The sequence below is a fragment of the Struthio camelus genome, chromosome 4 (assembly GCF_040807025.1).
Source record: "Struthio camelus isolate bStrCam1 chromosome 4, bStrCam1.hap1, whole genome shotgun sequence".
NCBI classification, from domain to species: Eukaryota; Metazoa; Chordata; class Aves; order Struthioniformes; family Struthionidae; genus Struthio; species Struthio camelus.
This window is the reverse complement of record NC_090945.1, coordinates 15,765,748-15,783,218: the sequence shown is the minus strand read 5'-3', so window position 1 is coordinate 15,783,218 and position 17,471 is coordinate 15,765,748.

The window sequence follows — 17,471 nt, the reverse complement described above, 5'->3', positions numbered from 1 at the left end:
GAGAGGGGATTTAAAGTATGGAAGAATACATGACTGGCTCTTCATAGGACAGCATGGGCAGCTGCCCGTGTTTCCAGTCTGCCCCTGTAAAGGACTCCTGTCCCAAGAAGTACTTATACAGGACCTTAAAAGGGAAAACCAGAAAACAAATAGCTACCAAGATGAGGAAGAGGTGCTGAGAAAGCCAGAGCCCTGGTCTACTACCAGGCAATATCAATGGGAGTCACTCCAGTGAGCTGAAAAGCAGTTGCTGTGGCTTAAATTTGGTTAAGGCCTTTGCAGGGGGCCAGGCTGAAGTGCTCAGGGTCTGTATGAGGATGTGTGATGTGTTTCCCATCTCGCTAAAAATACATGTTGTTGTGCTCTGCTACAGGCAGCAATAGGCTCCCTTGAAATTATGAGAAGGAATAAAAATAAATTTTGAAGATTCAGTAATGAAAAATGACACAAAGGAGCTCCAGAAATTTGCATGTAGGAGGAAAATGACATTGTGCTTGCACTGTCTGTAGTAAATATGTGTTCCTTTTAAACCGTACTGGTATAAACTGCTCGCACTTATACTGATGCAATTTGAGAGGGTCACTGATGAAGCCAATGCAGTTACAGAAGAATATATCCATTGAGAGAGAAAAATTAGAAGCTATTGCTGTGACATACATTAATAAAGTATATTTACAATGAACGTACATGAAGATAACTGTTGAATGTAGCTGTTCTTGGAAAAGTTTCACGTGCGTACCATTTGCCCAAGCAATATCCCGCTTATCACGGACTGAGTGCTTGTGTAATAAAATCAGTTCCTGTTTATCTTCAGTTTCTGATCTCTCTGTCTGTATGGTCTGGTTTTACATTTTCAGCCTTGTACCGTACGTATTTTTTGTCAAAGCCTTCTCCTTTTATTTGTCATTTTTGGGCCCGTTCGGCCCAGGTTTCCTATAGTACTCCTTGTACAGTGATAAAGGTTGTGAGTATTACTTACTGAAATGAGCTTTTTCTCCTAAGAGCCTGTCAAGCTAGACACTTTAAAAGCTATGTTTAACTCCTATGTTTGACAGATTTATTCCTCTTGGAAACTTCTGCCTGCTCTGTCAACCTACTGTTTATTCACTCCTTTCCTGCTTCTCCTTCCTGCCATTTGTTTCTTTGCTGTTTTCTTCCTTTTTGTAGGTAGCCGTATCATCCAGGGCTGGGACTGCAGCAGATGCCTACTCTTGTATGACCTACCCTAATGGTTGAATTTAATTTTCACAAAATACAAAAAAAAGTTCTCAGAGGGTTTTCATCTTTCCACAGTTTCCAGCTGACGCTGCAGGACATATCTTGCAATGTGGTAACTGATCTTAGTCTCCTTCTCTCTGCACCCTTCACACATTAGTTTATGTACTATTGAGCTTAATACTTGTTGGGGTGGAGCAACACGGCCTTCGACTATTCCTCTGGAGTGCCATATTTCAGATTATAAAGTGCAAAAACAACAAGAATATAATAATAATAATAATGCGATACTGTAACTGAAATGGGATTGGGACTGGGATTCAAACAGGTGATCTCCAGGTACAGCTCAGCTGTCACAGGAAAGGATGTTACTCAATGCAAAGGTTTTATTTTTCCCAACTTAGCACATAGCCAATATTTCACTAGGATGACAAGAGATGCTGTACTGCAGGTTTTTTTTCACTTAACAGTAAAACCAAGTTTATGACTGCTTATGGTCACTAATGTGTCTTGGCATATTTCCAAGTACTGGATCATTAACCTTGCTGTCAGAGCTAAAATCCACTTACATAATTAGCTTATCTTTATCTCAAATTTCCACTTGCAGTTTCACTTGGAAAAAATCTGTTCTTCCTTTCCTTTCTTTCAGAAAAGAAAACATCTGTGCTCTCAAAGAAAGGTGGCCTGGCTTTTTCCTTGCCTTTTTCACTTTTTTTTAAACACAATAACAGATCTAATCCTTCATTCTCTCTCCTTAATCTCTTCAATTCTGTATCTAAATCACAGAATTCAATTTAATTCCTTTTATGTCTTTATTCTTCACCCATGACTATATTCCACAGAGGTGGAATAGGTTAAGCTGGGTGACTGGCAGCTTTCTTGTATGTTACTCTCTCCTTAGCTCATTTCTACCCAGGCAGAAATTATGGAGAGAGGGAGAGGTGGTGATTTGCCGTGAGATGCTGTGGGGTTTACTTCTGAAGGCAAGGGCATATTGCCGTTTTGTATTTGGAAAGGATAATGGCAGAGCTTGAGGTGGCTCTTATTGTATGAATGAGAATTTTTTACGTGATAGTTTTGATACCATTTTCCTCTGCATTTTTCCTCTTTGTAGGTAGCACATTCCTCGGGAATTTAGTAATTTCTGTCATCTGTGTAATCCTATACTAAAATTTTTAGTAATATGATACTCATACCTGGAGAATGCACTCCACAAGTTAAACAAACAGTTTTGAAGCACTGGCAGGCAGCAGAAAGCATTTCACATGCTATCAGCAACATGGATGCTTGCAGGTTTAAATTGCAATTATGCTTTGAAACTTGTCTCTGTGAAGCAACATTGTGAGAGTTTGGTGTATCTGCTCACCAGGCTGGCAGAGGCAAAGTGCTCTAGGAGTTTTCTAATCACCAGCACTTTCAGATACTGATAGAGCTAGTATCTGAAAATCCATTTTTATTCTGTCTGATGATAACATCATGTGTAATAAAAATTTTAGCAGGTCAAAATCTTTCCTCATTTACATTTGTGCAACCTCATTGCCATCAGTTCTCATCACATTTTTTTACTGTATATCCCAAAAGGCATGCAGGCAGTGGAACAGGTGCAATGGAGAGCACATCTGGACCAGCAGCTGTAGCTTGGTCAACAGGTTTATTATGGGTGAGAGCAGAAACCAGCTCAGGTACTCTCTGTGCCAAATCTGCACTACTAGCAGAAATAAGATTGCAGCTCAGGCATGTTCTTGTCACTAAATCCCGTCAGCTTGTCTCTAAATACATCCTCGGAGAAAATCTATGGACTAACATGGTGCTGTTTGGGGTTGTTTTGTTTTCAACTAAGCCACCAGGTAATGGAGGCATACACTTCAGGTACCTATTCCACTGATGGGAATTTGGATATTGGTTTGAATGGGGGGCTGTGTTTCTGTTTCTTTTTGCCAGAGCAAAGAAAATGTTTTGAACCACTCTCAGAGCTTTGAGCCAGTTCATTCACTATGTGTTCTTGTAGACAGGAGAGCTGATGGTGGGCATAACTTTGTGCTTTTCTTCCCACTACGGTCTATCCATTTTGGCTGTACTGAGCACTGAGAAGCCATTCCGGGCAAAGACTATGAGCACAAAAGAAAGCAAAAAAGATCATGCTTATCCCATGAGCCATAACTGAGACTGCCAGCTTAATACCCTGCACAGGAAAGAGAGGTAAACTGTGCAGGAGACTCGCTAACCAAACCTCTCATACCTAAAGGGAAGGATATTTTGAGTAATATAAAGTAGATGAGGAAGTTTTATTAGTGATAATGTTGCAGTGCACCTCTCCTTTAAAGCTGTTATGGAAGCTATTCTGGATTTAAGGCTGTAATCTATCTCAATTGCATGTAAGACAGAAAACTATATAAAGTAATATTAATACTTTGATTATAAGGACCTTCACTTATTTGAATATGTACAGAGCAGAGTATAACGAGCAGGAAAATATGGCTTGTTTTCATGAATTACTGTGTTCTTTTAGCAAGGACTAACCTATACTTTGATGGTAAGAAATGCCATATGAAAGAAGATCAGACCCATCTATATGTTATGCTTCACAAACTATCTCCATGGAAATGCAGAGTTGACTTTCTTCTTTGCTCAAAACCTGTTTTGGGTAGAGATCACTATCAATTTGAAATTTAAATAAAAATTTCCTCATGAATCAGAGGACTTCATTAGTCATGCATGGCATCATTCTCTCCAATATGACTTCTGTTTGAAAGTGATGGCTCACTCCTGTTCTCCGACTGATAGAGTCAGCAACGAAGGAGGAAGGCGGGGTAGCTTTGAAAAAGGTAACTATTTGTCTAGAGTGTTTATTTCAATATTTTCTGATTGAAAGCAAAAATGTATCAGAGCCAATTTCCTTGCCTTCTGTCAGTGCGCCTCAGTTCTTCCACAAGGTGCAAGCTGGGGGAATTTACTAAAATGAATTGATACTCTTTCTCCTGTCCTAAGCAGAGCTCTTACTTCCATTTTAATGCGCTCACAGTGTGAGAGTGCTGCATGGAGTGGAACATCATTTAGCGTATACTGTATGATATACTAGTCCCTGATGCCAATGGTGCATGGTTGGATACTGAAATCAACAGAGAACTCAATGTACTATCACATTTTTTTCACAACACTTCTTCCACAGTGTAAAATTGACTGATATCTTTGATTAGCCCAACTTCAGCATAGAGCAAGGTACAGTATCTTCTCCATCTTGTCCAGAAATACGAAGAAATACAAAGTCTGATACTTCTTATTGATATTTGTTGAATATAGCTACTGCTCATAATAAATGTAAGGATTTATGTAGTGCAAGGCGGATGCATTCAATAACATAAATAAAATCCCTTCTCTTTGCTAAGGAATATGGATGAGCATATACGTACACAAGCAAAAACTTTTATTTCCATTTTGAGAAACAAACCTATTGTCAAAATCTAATGTTTGGTTTAATGACATTTTAATTCATTTTAATTATATATGTATTTAAATAGGCTTCAGTTAAATGTTTTTATTAAGCAGAGCTTTTAAAAGTTCAAATAATTCATATGACAAGTTTAAATTAAAATGGCAATAAGCTCTTCCTAGCAGTAAAGTAAAAGTTGAAAAACTTTTGATTACAAGGCAGAGCTGTAAGAAACTGTCATCCACCCAAATGATTTCATTATTTGTACTAATGGATAGTCTCAGTGGAGTTTTCAGAGATCTCTAGAACTAAAATCTCTAAATATAATGATCTGTCTTTTTCTTTTTTCTTCTCTTTCTTCATCTAATTCATATAATTTAAAGTAAAATAAAAGTATTTTGTGAAGGCACATTCATATTTTCAGGGTTACATTTCAATTGGCTTAAAAATAGAGAAATCAATAAGACCAGGTTTCTGTGAAGTTTTATCACTAACCATAATGCTTCCATGACAGTGAATGAGAAGTTGCAGCACTGTGGTCATCTCAATGGTTAAACTAATAAAAACGTACTTTTTCAGCCATACATGCAATAGAAGTTCCAAATTAAGACAATAGATTTTTTTTTGTCTAGTTCTCATTTTTATACTTATTCTCCTGAAATTTCCATTCTAACCATCCAACATTCACCTGAGCATCAAATTGTAAGGCTTAGAAAGACAGCTCTGTTCATGGCAGCAAATGCATCATAGTAAGAATAAAATAATTTGTATTCACATTTTGTTGTTCAGAGCTTTGTCAAATTTTTGGTTGAAACAATTATTCTAGAGAAAAAAGAAAATTTAGTTTTTTTTGTGAATTTCGTTAAATTTTACTGAATTGTTCCATTGAAATAACAAAGAAAAAATAAAATGTGTCAAGATTTGTGTCAATGTGTCAAACCAAATTGCTTTAATTTCTCATTCAAAAAGTTTTTCATTTTGAAATTTCCCTCCATTTTATTTTAGACTTTTTTTAAGTGGTGAAATCAAAATATTTTTCCGTTGTCTTAATTCATTCTCACTGATTTATTTCATTTCATCTTCCATTCTTCATATTCCTTCCAGAGAAGACCTTAAATCAACAACATGGAAAGGAAGGAATAAACCTCCTCTAGTTTCAATTTGCTTGGAAAAAAACACAGAAAACTTGTAGGTCACTTGAGTGCATTTAAAAATATGTCTTTTGAAGCTAAACTGAACTAACCCAGGAATTATTCTCATCATTCTAGTTTTATTGTCTCAGATAGGAGGGAGCATGGGGAATGTCTAACTATACATCAGGTGTGCAGGGACAAAAACACAGGCTAGGAGAGACTGTACAGATAAATGAGGCTGTTTACTAAAGGCACATGGACTCTGAGACAAATATTCTCCTTCCAAGTTCAAGCTAGTGTCTCTGCAAGGCACTGCGCTGCACACACATACTTACTGCGGTTGAGGCTGCTATCGGCCCAGTGAGATGCTGCTTGATTGCACTATGAAGACAAGACCAAAAACATACCTAAACTCTTTATCATCCAACTAACACTCCCCTGAATTCTGTAGGCTGTGGATTAGTAATGACCTTGTATGAGGACATTTCTAAATCAAAAGAAAAACAAAAGGTATGTACGGATAGATCATCCTCGGTTATCTTCTTGTCATTCATTTCCTTTATGGTGGGTCTGTTCAACTGTAGCTGTTGTACCTCCTGCATCCTCTTTACTGCCTATATATCTGAGGCGTAAAATCAAGAGATTGAGTATGTCTACACTACAGTTATAGAAATGACTGCTGTGTGGTGTTGAGATATCCACACTGACTTTTAAGCAGCTGCCCTTGGCTACAGGAAGTAGTCTAGTCACCCTGGCATATCATCAGATTAATTGACCCTGTTCCTGTGACTGCTCCTGCAACTGCTGTGTAGACAAATCCTGCACCTTTTAGCAGTGGAAACGAATCAAGAGCCTTTCAAGCCCAGTCTTGATTCTGCCGCTTAGAATAGACTTGGACACTAAGGAAACTGAAATTGTAATTTATTCTGTAGTTCATTTCACCAGTAAATCACCAGCCTTTAAATATTCACCGCTAAGCAATTACTGTTTGGAAAACCAGGTGTCAGAAAGTGACTTCATACCTTTACTTCTAGGTAGGAGCCCTGTTAGCTGATAGTAAAGTAACTGAAAGTTATATTTTTTAAAACAAGAGTAAGTTCAGCTTCTGACTGTAAAGGAAGATGTCAGCTGTTGAATTTGCTCACAGTCCAGCTATTCATTTCAAGGACTGATCATTCAAGCATATTTTTTCATAGATATCCCGCCTATCCTTTGAAATAAGCATGAAAAACAGAAATGTTTATGTTAACAAAACTACAAGCACAGCAAAATGATCATTATGAGGTAAGAGGGCAAAAGTAGAAAATCTGGAAACTAGGCCATTCAGCATACATTAGCATGGCCTTTTATTGGATAGAGTAATAGGGATTTTTATACAACTACCCCTTGCATAAAAATCAAGATAATACATTGGAAACAAAATCATTGTGGAGTTAATGTTTAACTCCACAAAACATATTTTTGCAGATGCCTATTATTTTTTTTCTGTGTAGAGCAGATACACCAATTTTTTGGTCTGTGTAGAGCCAGGCCAATATATCTTCCAGATATCCAGCTCTTAATATTCCTGTCCCCAGTCCTGAAGGGTATTCAGGCACTTAATTCCCGTTGAATCAAATCCTTTTGAAGCCCTGTGCATCCTGGCACCAGCTAGATCGTAGGTCTGAGAGGACCCTATTATCACAGGTGCTGTGTTCATTTCATTCCTTCCATAGATTTACATAAACTTTCATCTGTACCATTGAGGTAATACCCCTTCCTGAGCTTTCCTAGGGGTGTAAATACAAATTAAGAACAGAGAGATGCTCTGAGGGTGTAGTAACAGAAGTTTTGTCAGTACTGTTAACGGCATCTAATGCTTTTCCTGGGGACAGGCTACTGCAGGTGCTCCCATTGGCTTCTCTGAGACTTATGCTGATTTTTCTCAGTGCGGGAAATGATGTGTGACCTTAAATTAAGAACTGGTGGATAAATATACCAGAGGGTCTCAAAAATAATAATAAATAAATAAACAAATAGAGAGACAGGCAGGTAAACAGAACCAGAAGACGACAATTAAAGGCAATTTTTCTTCATAAAATTGTATAAGAAATCTCCAAAACATGTACCACCTTGCTTATGGGTTCCTTGGGACTAAGCAGAAAATAGGAAGTCCGACAAATGGGAAAATTATGCAGACAATATTTTTGAAGTCCCCTCCTTTCTACAAATATTCTGTAGTGAGTTTATGAAGATGTTAATGATGACCAGCTTTTGTGAAACATTATCATGAAATCACTGTCCCTTTCTTTAATGTTTTCCTTTCAAGGCCTATGAGGTCTACTCCTGTGTGCTTTTACTGCTTTGCTCTTTTGCTCACACAAATCATTTGTCTCTGATTTAAACAAAGGAAGTAAGTGAGATTTGTTCTTTATGAACATGACAGAAACTTTTGAAGATGAATTGCCTTTAGCTAGTTTGGGATCTAGAGTCTCTGGGCCGGAAAGGGTAAATATGATGGCAACTGCTAAGCAGTACTTTAGTCTTGACATGACCACCTCTTCTAGCAGTTACAGTAAAGAAACAGTATGTTCTTTACCCTTCTAAGCAAACAGTTCTTCATTCTTTGTGTGGGATTCTGGTTAATAACAGTGCGCCTGAAGTAGCTAGGGTTTTGTTGCATGTAATTTAATTTATTTATTTTTGGGGGTGTTGGTGCCTCAATGTTTTTTTCCTCTTTATCCCAACGCGTTAGCTGGATATTTTCATCGTGTACGCTGGCTCATTTGTCTCTGTAGTTCTTCCATTCAATGCATGCTTCTGCTGCCTGGCACATGGCCCTTCAGCTAGCAGAACCAATTAACCTCCCTCTTTTTCTTTAAAAATAATAACAAAAAAAACAATTCCGCCCTTCTCTATTCTTGGATCAGGGTTAGCCAAAGTACATATTCACAGTTATAAATATATCTCTTGGAAAACTATAAACATGTGCCATGATTTGGATTTATTTTGTCTTGGGAAATCACACTTAATATAAAACTACAATTTCTGACCTTTTTCTTGTTTTTCATTGTATTAGTTATTAGCATAAGCTAACATTTATACTCCCGCTAATATCCAAAGAGGTGTTGGCATGCTCAGGAGTATGTAGGCTTGCCAGATAAATGATGAGCTAAAGGTCACGTCTTACCCACTGCAGTCACTAAGGTGCATTACAGGAAAACAAAATATCCTGCAGGTCAGGGAGGTGTTGCACAACGAACATAAGCATCTCTGCTGAATACACTCGATCTCTTTGAAAGCACCTACATCAACTCACCAGAAAGTAGTTGTTCTGCTGAGGCAGGACTAATATTAAACAGTGCATGAGCCACATGGTTTCTTCCAGTTGCAGTACCTATGACAGGGATGAGTAGACATCCTTTAGTAACCAAAAAATCCCCCCTTGTTTTGCCCCATCTTGTTTTGCCCCCTCTTGGCAAAAATCTCCCCTTGTTCTGCCAAAAATCTCACCTCAACCCTAGATAAACCACATTTTGTTTTTATTTTTATAAAGGGAAGGCCTTGACTAAATTATTTCTGTTTCCCCAGTGTATTTGTCAGCTATAGGTTGGACTTCCTATTAATAAACTGAAATACTTATAATCCCTTTTAAAGGATTTTATGAGAAATATTTGTGTTTCTTGGCATAATTTTGTCTTTATTATTTTATATACTGTATACAGTATTTCATGTATGGTTATTATTTTATTATTTTATGAACTACCATTAAAAAGGCTGTGATACCTATAGGCTACAGCCTGCTTACAAACATGGTCAAGGCTTCCACCGGCAATCAGACTCATCCTTCAATTCATGGAGCTGCCTTTATTGCGTGCCGGAAAATGACTTCAGCTTTATAAACAGAGGTAACACCTAAAGCATAGCTCTGATCCTGTCATGGAAAGACTGGATTGTAAATAGGAATCAGAAAGACAACAAGATTATGTGGTATTTGGCTAGATAGCTGCTTTTCCATACTTGAAACACTGATGACCTTTCCTAAGAAGAAAAATGCAAAAATCAATGAAATAGGAAACATCCGGTTCCTGGTAAACGCATGCTTATCACTCATGATGTAAGATGTGTGGCCTGACCCCAGTAACATTCACTGCGTTTTCTGTGTGTCAAGGTTCCAGTCACATGTTTGGAGCATCTCTGTGGACTCCCCCATTCTGTAAGTCCCAATACAACACTTACATAACTCCACCAAGCACATTTATAGAAAATCCTTGCTATCCATTTGATACCACATCATTACCACAGTTGCACACACTCTCGTGTACTCATCTGTCTAGCCAGCATCTCTGGCTTGCAGTACATTGGGAACATTGCCTTTTGGATCATGGAAGGACAAGAGGAATTTTTTGACAACGTATGTTGTCAGTGCATGCTCCACCCAAACCTTCTTCAGTCCTATTATAATATGCTGAGTATGGCAGTATGCTGTGAAGTGACTCTCTCTCCTTCTCCTATGCGGTAAGGTTCCTGATAACCAGTGGTTTCCACAGTGACCAGCTCCTCCAGGTCTTTGCTGAGGACCATAGACTAAAGTGTTGCAGCTTCCAAGGCAAACTCCCAATCAAAGCCATAAGAAGCAGGCATACATGTTCCAGGTAGAGGTACAGCCATGCTAACCCTTGTCATAGTACCATAGGACTTTGGCTTCTCCCTTTCTGTAAGGGACCTCTGCCAATGAGCTCTGACTCCCTGTGCTGCTGGAGGCAAAGGGAAGAAGGAGGTGCAGCCTGCAGGGCAGTGAGAGGCAGCAGCAGCACCTGTGCTGTGTTTGCTCATTGGTCTGCACTAGTAGGAGCACTGCAGAAAGCAGAAAGCAGGGTGCATGTCCCCAGCAAGACCCTCAGGCCTAGGTCTCCTCTCTGCTTTTCCTGCCTGCTCTCTGTCAGCCTGTGAGAAATGCATCGTTTAAAGCTGTCTCCTCCCTGAAGTCTCTCCCAGAGAGCCCTGTTTGTTGCCAGAGGTCTCCTGCAGCACACAAACTGAACGTCCAGGGCTAATAAACTTCTACAGTGGCTAACAATGCTTTAAGGTAAATGAGTAAGGTTGTCCATAGTCATTGTACCCTGTATTTGTTATAGTACCTGTAATGAATTTTATGCGGAGGTAACTAATCAAGTATACTACATTTGGTCATGAGGGGCTGGGGATAGTTCTGCATAGAGGCATCTTCACCCAGGTGTGTAGGAGTAGTGTATAAATTGCATGTGAGGATGATGTGGTCAGAACTGAAATATTTCCACCATGCTTCTGTTGTGCTGCCTAAAGAAATTTGGCAGAGATACCTCCTTTCCCAGGCCCTGAGTGCTTGAAATATAGGAATTGTAAATAGCCGCATTACAGTGGAGAGATGCGACTATTCTTGTTACTCTAAGACCTGTTTTTTAAGCTGCTTCCTCTCTCTGTGAATCTGATAGACCTTCTGGAGCAGTTTTAAAGTAGCTGATTGTATGGTGGAGGGGGTTTGTTACAGACTTCAAAAAATGGGTCATTACCATCACACTGTGGGGGAAGGGTGTAGAAGAGGAGAGAAACTGTTAAACAAGCTTTAAGGATAAAACTAGAATTGGTTGCTTTTGATCTGGCATAAAACAAAGTGTAGGTAACAGATTTCCAGGGAAGAGGTGTGTGAAAACAAAGTGTAGGTAACAGATTTCCAGGGAAGAGGTGTGTGAAATCAAGGAGCACAAATTATTTGTAGCACCTACTGAGTAAGAAGCAACTGCAGCATAAGAAACAAGCCCTGCCATGCGGGTATAAAATTGAGAAGTCACACACCACCAGAAATACACTGGATGCATCAGATGCTGCTGTGGTTGACGTTATTTTGTGTACATTGGGTTTGTAACCTCAAACAATAGCTCAAGTGGGATACAGGCAGTATATAGTTCTCATTCTCAGTATGCAGCCAACTTGTTCTTTGCCTCAACATACTGAATTAGTGATTTGCCACCACCTGTGATCTAAATGTGGCTGATCTTTCTGACCCAGCCCCAAAGTTCTGTGCCTGCTTCCAGTTCCTTGTGTTCCTTGTAATGTTCTCTCAGATCATAAACTTTCCACTTCCCCAATAAAGAAGGAAGTGGCAAATAGTTCTGATTTGAAATCAACAGAAAAAAATATGCAGGGGAAATGTGTTTCCCTTTTCATCTTAGCATATATATATATTTTTTTTTTTAAATCAAAATGTTGATCCTTTCCAAGTGGCTTTGTCAGTAATCAAAAAGAAAAAAACAAATATTTAAAATATAGTTATTCCCTTCTCATCTCTTTTCCTCCACTACTTTTTAAGTATTATTAATATTATTTGGCAATTCAAGAGGCAGTCTGAGTGGCAAAGTAGAGGAAATTCCAGCTCCTCTCGGGTGGGTTGGTTGTGTGAACCAGCTGCTCTCATTGGGCTCTCTGTCGGTCCCGTTCAAGAACTGTGGTCAGGCACGTTCTGCCAGATCAGGCAATAGTTAAGACTGGATGCAAGCTTGGCTCCACTGATATCTTTGTCAAAACTCCCACTGTGTTTGATAGGGCCTCAATTTCCCACTTTGCATAACACAAGGAATGATACCTTTTAAAGAACAAATATCTGTTAAGGAGATGGTGCTGACATGAGCCAGACCACTCCCCTGATTGGCCCTGTTAGGGAAAAATATATGTCCATAAGGGGCAGTCTTACAAAGAAATGCAGATCAACTCCAGGAGCATGAAATACAGGGCTTATTGGCAGGTAACCATTACCCCAGATAAGCAAATGAACTTAGCTTTATATAGGTCACTTAAAATGTCCATGATTTCTTCCACCTACCCCAGGGAAACAGGTGTAAACCACTGGAAATCAAAATTAATTGGCAAGAGGTGTGTTCAGCCAAAACCACAGCCAAAGAGCGGGGAGCATTATGGTATTATGAGAAGTACAAGAATAGCATCAGTAGAATAACCACCTCCAGGTTTATCTTCTGGCTTGACTTTCTTCCATTAATTGTTTTCCTTCCTGCATAGCAAGAATTTTCCTGCAAAGGAACACAGGCAAAAGCTCTGGCTTACTATGAAATATTTAGTAGTTATCATAGTTTTTATTATGGTGCATCTAGCCATTGCTTGCTCAGTCACAAAGCCTCCTACAAGGCAAGCAAAAAATGGTCAGGTTTTACACCTCCTAGGGTGTCCTATATATTAATAGATGTGTGCAAAAGCTCTCTTCTCTTTAAGCTGGGGGGGGGGGAGGGGGGAAGCTGTTCTAATTTGGTGGTTTGTGTCTACCTACAGCACAACTTCCATTTTGTCCCACTGCTGCTTTCACCACTGTCTGTGTATTGCACGTCTTTCTTTAAGTTCATCACATACTATCTGCCACTGAAGCAGAAATACATTAATGTGCCTTTTTTTATAACCACTAAATGCTTCAACTGTTTTCCTTCTACCTTTCTTGTAGTATTTCCTTGCACTGGAAATACTCCTCCTACTGGTCCTTTGATGGATTACATATCACTGTGCACACAACAGAGCGTGGTAAGGCTGGATCTTATTTACTGTGTGTGCTGTAGTCGCTTATAATTCCACAGAACTGGTGCAGAGCCCTGCCTCTCATTCAGGTACTATTCTATAATTGCTTAATATATGTGTAAAGGACTACGTGGAGCTCACAGCAAAGGTGGATCCTGTGTATGTCATAGCTGATACCAATTTTTACTTTCAAACCACAAATGTAGAGAGCTTGTTCAAATATCTAATTTTGGGGGGAGGGGGGAAGCCTTTCTAGGCTTGCCTGTGCTTGGTCCTCCATACAGCTAGCAGGATAGATAACACCCTCTTTGAGCAGAATCTGCTTTAGTTCACAGAAAGTCTTGGTACTGAATTCTGTTACCGTCCCTAATTTCACTGCTTCTGTTAGCTGAGTGTGGGTCAGAGCCTTCACAAACAGGTGTTGCACTGCTAAGCCTCACATGGTGGAATAAAACCTCCCGGTTCAGAAGAATGAGTTGGTAGGGAGAATGCTGGACCTTAGCGCAGGGACCAAAAGAGGTGGGAGGATGCTCCCCAAGTTGGTCCTTGGGCAAGAGATAAGCAATAAATCCTCTTCATTTCCTCTTCATCCTCCCTGCTATGGGAGCAGACAAGGGGTGGGGCAGGGGGAATCAAATGTGAGTAAGGAACAAGGGATGAAGAATTACAGGGCTGATATGCAACTCTTTTTTAAGAAAGTAGAAAAAAGTAGATTTAAGACTTCAGACTACATAGGCCATGCAAGGAGAGGCACTGCTGTATGCTCTGTAAAGAGTAACAAGACAAACTTCACAGTATGGTTCAGTCCATTGTTAAAGGAATGTGGTACCACAGAAATTAAGATAAATTGGAAGCTTTCAAGTTCATTCCCAAAACATCATCACACTTCTGGTTAACATAGGATTTGAATGTGTGGCAGTCTCCTTTCATCCCAGCAGTTCACAGCAGGCAAGGTTTCATCTTGCAAATGCCGTCATCACAACTGGCAGCCTTGCTGACCGCCTCAGCTGAGAGGCCAAGGACTCTGCGATGTCGTGTTAATTTAAATGGAATAAATTGGCCTAAAGAGTCAAAGGCATTAGCACGACCCTGTCACCGTACACTTAAACAAGGCTTGAGGTTTTTGAGCCGAGATTTCAGCTGAGAGCCATGGCAAAAACCACCATTAAAAATCTTAACTTTCATTAAAGATTCAGAAAAATGAGGGGAAAAACATCCTCGTTCCCTTAACCATTTAGTTTTAGAGTTGTATTTAGATGAACAGAAAGCAAATATTCTGTCTTAAAATGGGATGAAAAATACTACTAACTGTAGTGTTGGGGGGGGAAACAGGTTAGTCGAGATGATCTAGACTTTGCCCTTGGAGCCCAACCTCAATCCTTGAAAACACACACACTTATACAAAAAATGGAGTTTCTGCTGCTCATGTTGACTCTTCCTTGCGCTTATCAAGTCCTCTGATGGGTGAGGAGAAGGAAAATCTGAAGCCTACCATAACCCAGTAAGCTTGAAATCCTTTTGTGCTGTTTAACACATGGCTATCACTGACTTCATTGCTTACAGTCTTAACAGTACTGCAAAGGATTCATTTGGCCGGGTAGTCAAAACTGAAGGCAAAGGGGAAATGGAGGAAAAACTGAGATGAAAAAGGGAACACGACATACAGTGGGAAATCTTCTATTCCCACTGGGAGGCATGAGGACCAGCAATGCTCCTCTCTTATTCTGCTCAGGATGCTCTCAGGGACAGGACAGCCAAGGCCCAGAGGGGACTCGGAGTAGTGGCAATACAGCTCTGATGATAGAAATGGTATCTTTCGGGTTAATACTGCTTCCCACCTGAACTGCTAATCAGGAGAACCACTGGCTTGGGCTTAGCCCAAGTATTACTTTGTTCACTAAATACACTCATTTTTTGAGTGTAGCTTTGATTCTGTTTGCCTTTGTTCCTCGGATAGGATCTAAGGCCATGCTTAAGTTTTGTCAGTGTTCTTGTTCGGACTTGTTCTATTTCTCTTTTTCTAAAGTATCCTAGCATCGCTACATGTATGTATGTAACAGGCTGATCTGGACTTTGTTTAAATATCTTAATACACCACTGGAAAAAGTGAACACGCAGGCTGAACAGTTGTGTGACTTATGGCTCTAACTGAGGCAGGTCATAGAGCAACACAGAAAAATATGCTAAATTATTTTGGAGGCTAACATAACTTGATTTGCCAAGTCATCTGTTGTGGTGATTCTACAAGTAGCCAAGACTGAGTCCTTTTGGGAGTAGGAGTCATACAGGTGTAGATTACAAGCCTAGCCTGCAGATGTTTGATAATGTAATAATGGTAACTTAAAGTTGCCAATGGCAAGCTTGCTTCCCTTTCTATTTAGTTACTTTAAAGAATAAATAAGTCTTGCAAAGCAGTGGTTGTGTGTCCTCTGAAGCACTAACAACATCAGCTCAGCTGATAATGTGCTTTAGATGGATGACTTGCAAATACTCCACAGCTACTTCACAGTGAAAAAGGAGTATTTGAAAGAAAGGAAATATAGCTGCCCATGAAGGGCTTCCAGAAACACTCTCTGTCATGTTTCATTGTAATGTACCAGGCAACTCTTGCATGCTGTTAGCTGCAAAAATATCTCAGTATGGCACCAAAATAAGGAAAGCTGCAGAGTTCCTTGAACAGAAAGATTGTGCTCTGGACAAAACAAAGCATCCAAGTCAAAGCACAAAAATAAACCTCCTCACACCCGCAAGGTGAAATGTGGTACACAGGTCTGCACACCTATCTCTGCAGTTGCCTGGCTGCCCCCAGTTATCGTAGTGCCGCTCTTCACTTCTGCAAGGACTGATGAATAGCAGGGAGGAATGAGGATGCTTCTCCAGGCCTGCAAGGGTTAAACGCCGTTCAGACTTAAGGAGTCTTTTCCTGCTATAGTGGGTTCATAGGGACAAGAGCCATTTTAAATGTAAAGTTAATTCCACATTACCAAATAAACTAAAGAAGTTTACTTGAACTTTAAAAGGGAGGAAATATAACCTGAGACGATCTCCACATGCAATCTGCGCTCTTTCCCACGCAAAGGCAGCAGGAGCTCTCCTGAGTGCGTTAATAAGCATTTCCCTGCAAGGCATTGTTCTGCAAGGGAGGGAGGAAGACTGTTCTCTAAATAGGAATGGTAAAAATGAAGCAATGCAAGCAAATACTGATGTGTAAACAACATACATGCTTGAGCTTTGTGGTGGACTTGAATTGCAAAATTACAAAAGCACCAGTCTGCATGCTTTGTGGGTCTTCACCCACCACCTGGTAGATTTCAAGAGAGGGTGGTGAAGCATCTCCTAGAGCTCGGGAGTGGTGCCAGACTTCGAGATGCTGGAGCAAATTCTCTATATCTGCCTTCCTTGCATCCTGTCAGAGGTTGGAAGAGCAGAGCCAGGGTCCAGTTACCAACTAGAGTGTTCAGAGGAGCCCAGGTGCTGCAGATGCAATGACAGTGCTTGCTAAACGCATTAATTCCCTGAACCTGAACTGAAACTGTTCAGCAACAGGATCAGAGTGGAAAGCTGAGACAGTGAAATGAAGCCAGTCTATTTGGAGACCCTTATGACCTAAAAACACTGTTCTGCAAAACAGAAGTTGGTGCTGCTCTGGGCGTTATAGGGAAACATTCTGACCGTGTAGAATTTCCCCTGTAGTTAGAACTTGATATCTTTTTATTGTTGTTATTCGTATGTTGCTGCTGTGGAATATTAGAGCTCTCGGGAGCAACTTCATTGCCACTAAGTTTCCACTGCACTTCAGTAGTGGATGAGCTACTCCTGTGTTAGAAAACATCTTTCCTCTTTTCAAACTGTTTAGTGTAAACAAGACTTTTTTTGCAAGTATGTGATGTTGTTTAATTGAGGTAAAGTACTGTCTAATTGCGTAGATCATGCACAAGAACTAACAGTAGCAAAAATATCGATAGAATGTTTAAGGTTTTTTTTGTTTTTGCTTTTTTACTTTTGCTGTGAACAAAACATTTTTACACTGATGAGATTTTAATTAGACACAGCTCCCATTAACTAAGATTAGGAGCTGCATTACATCACTTGCATTTTTGAAATGTTATATGGTGATGAAAAGGATAAGTGAAAAGGAAGAATTACCACAAAAAGTT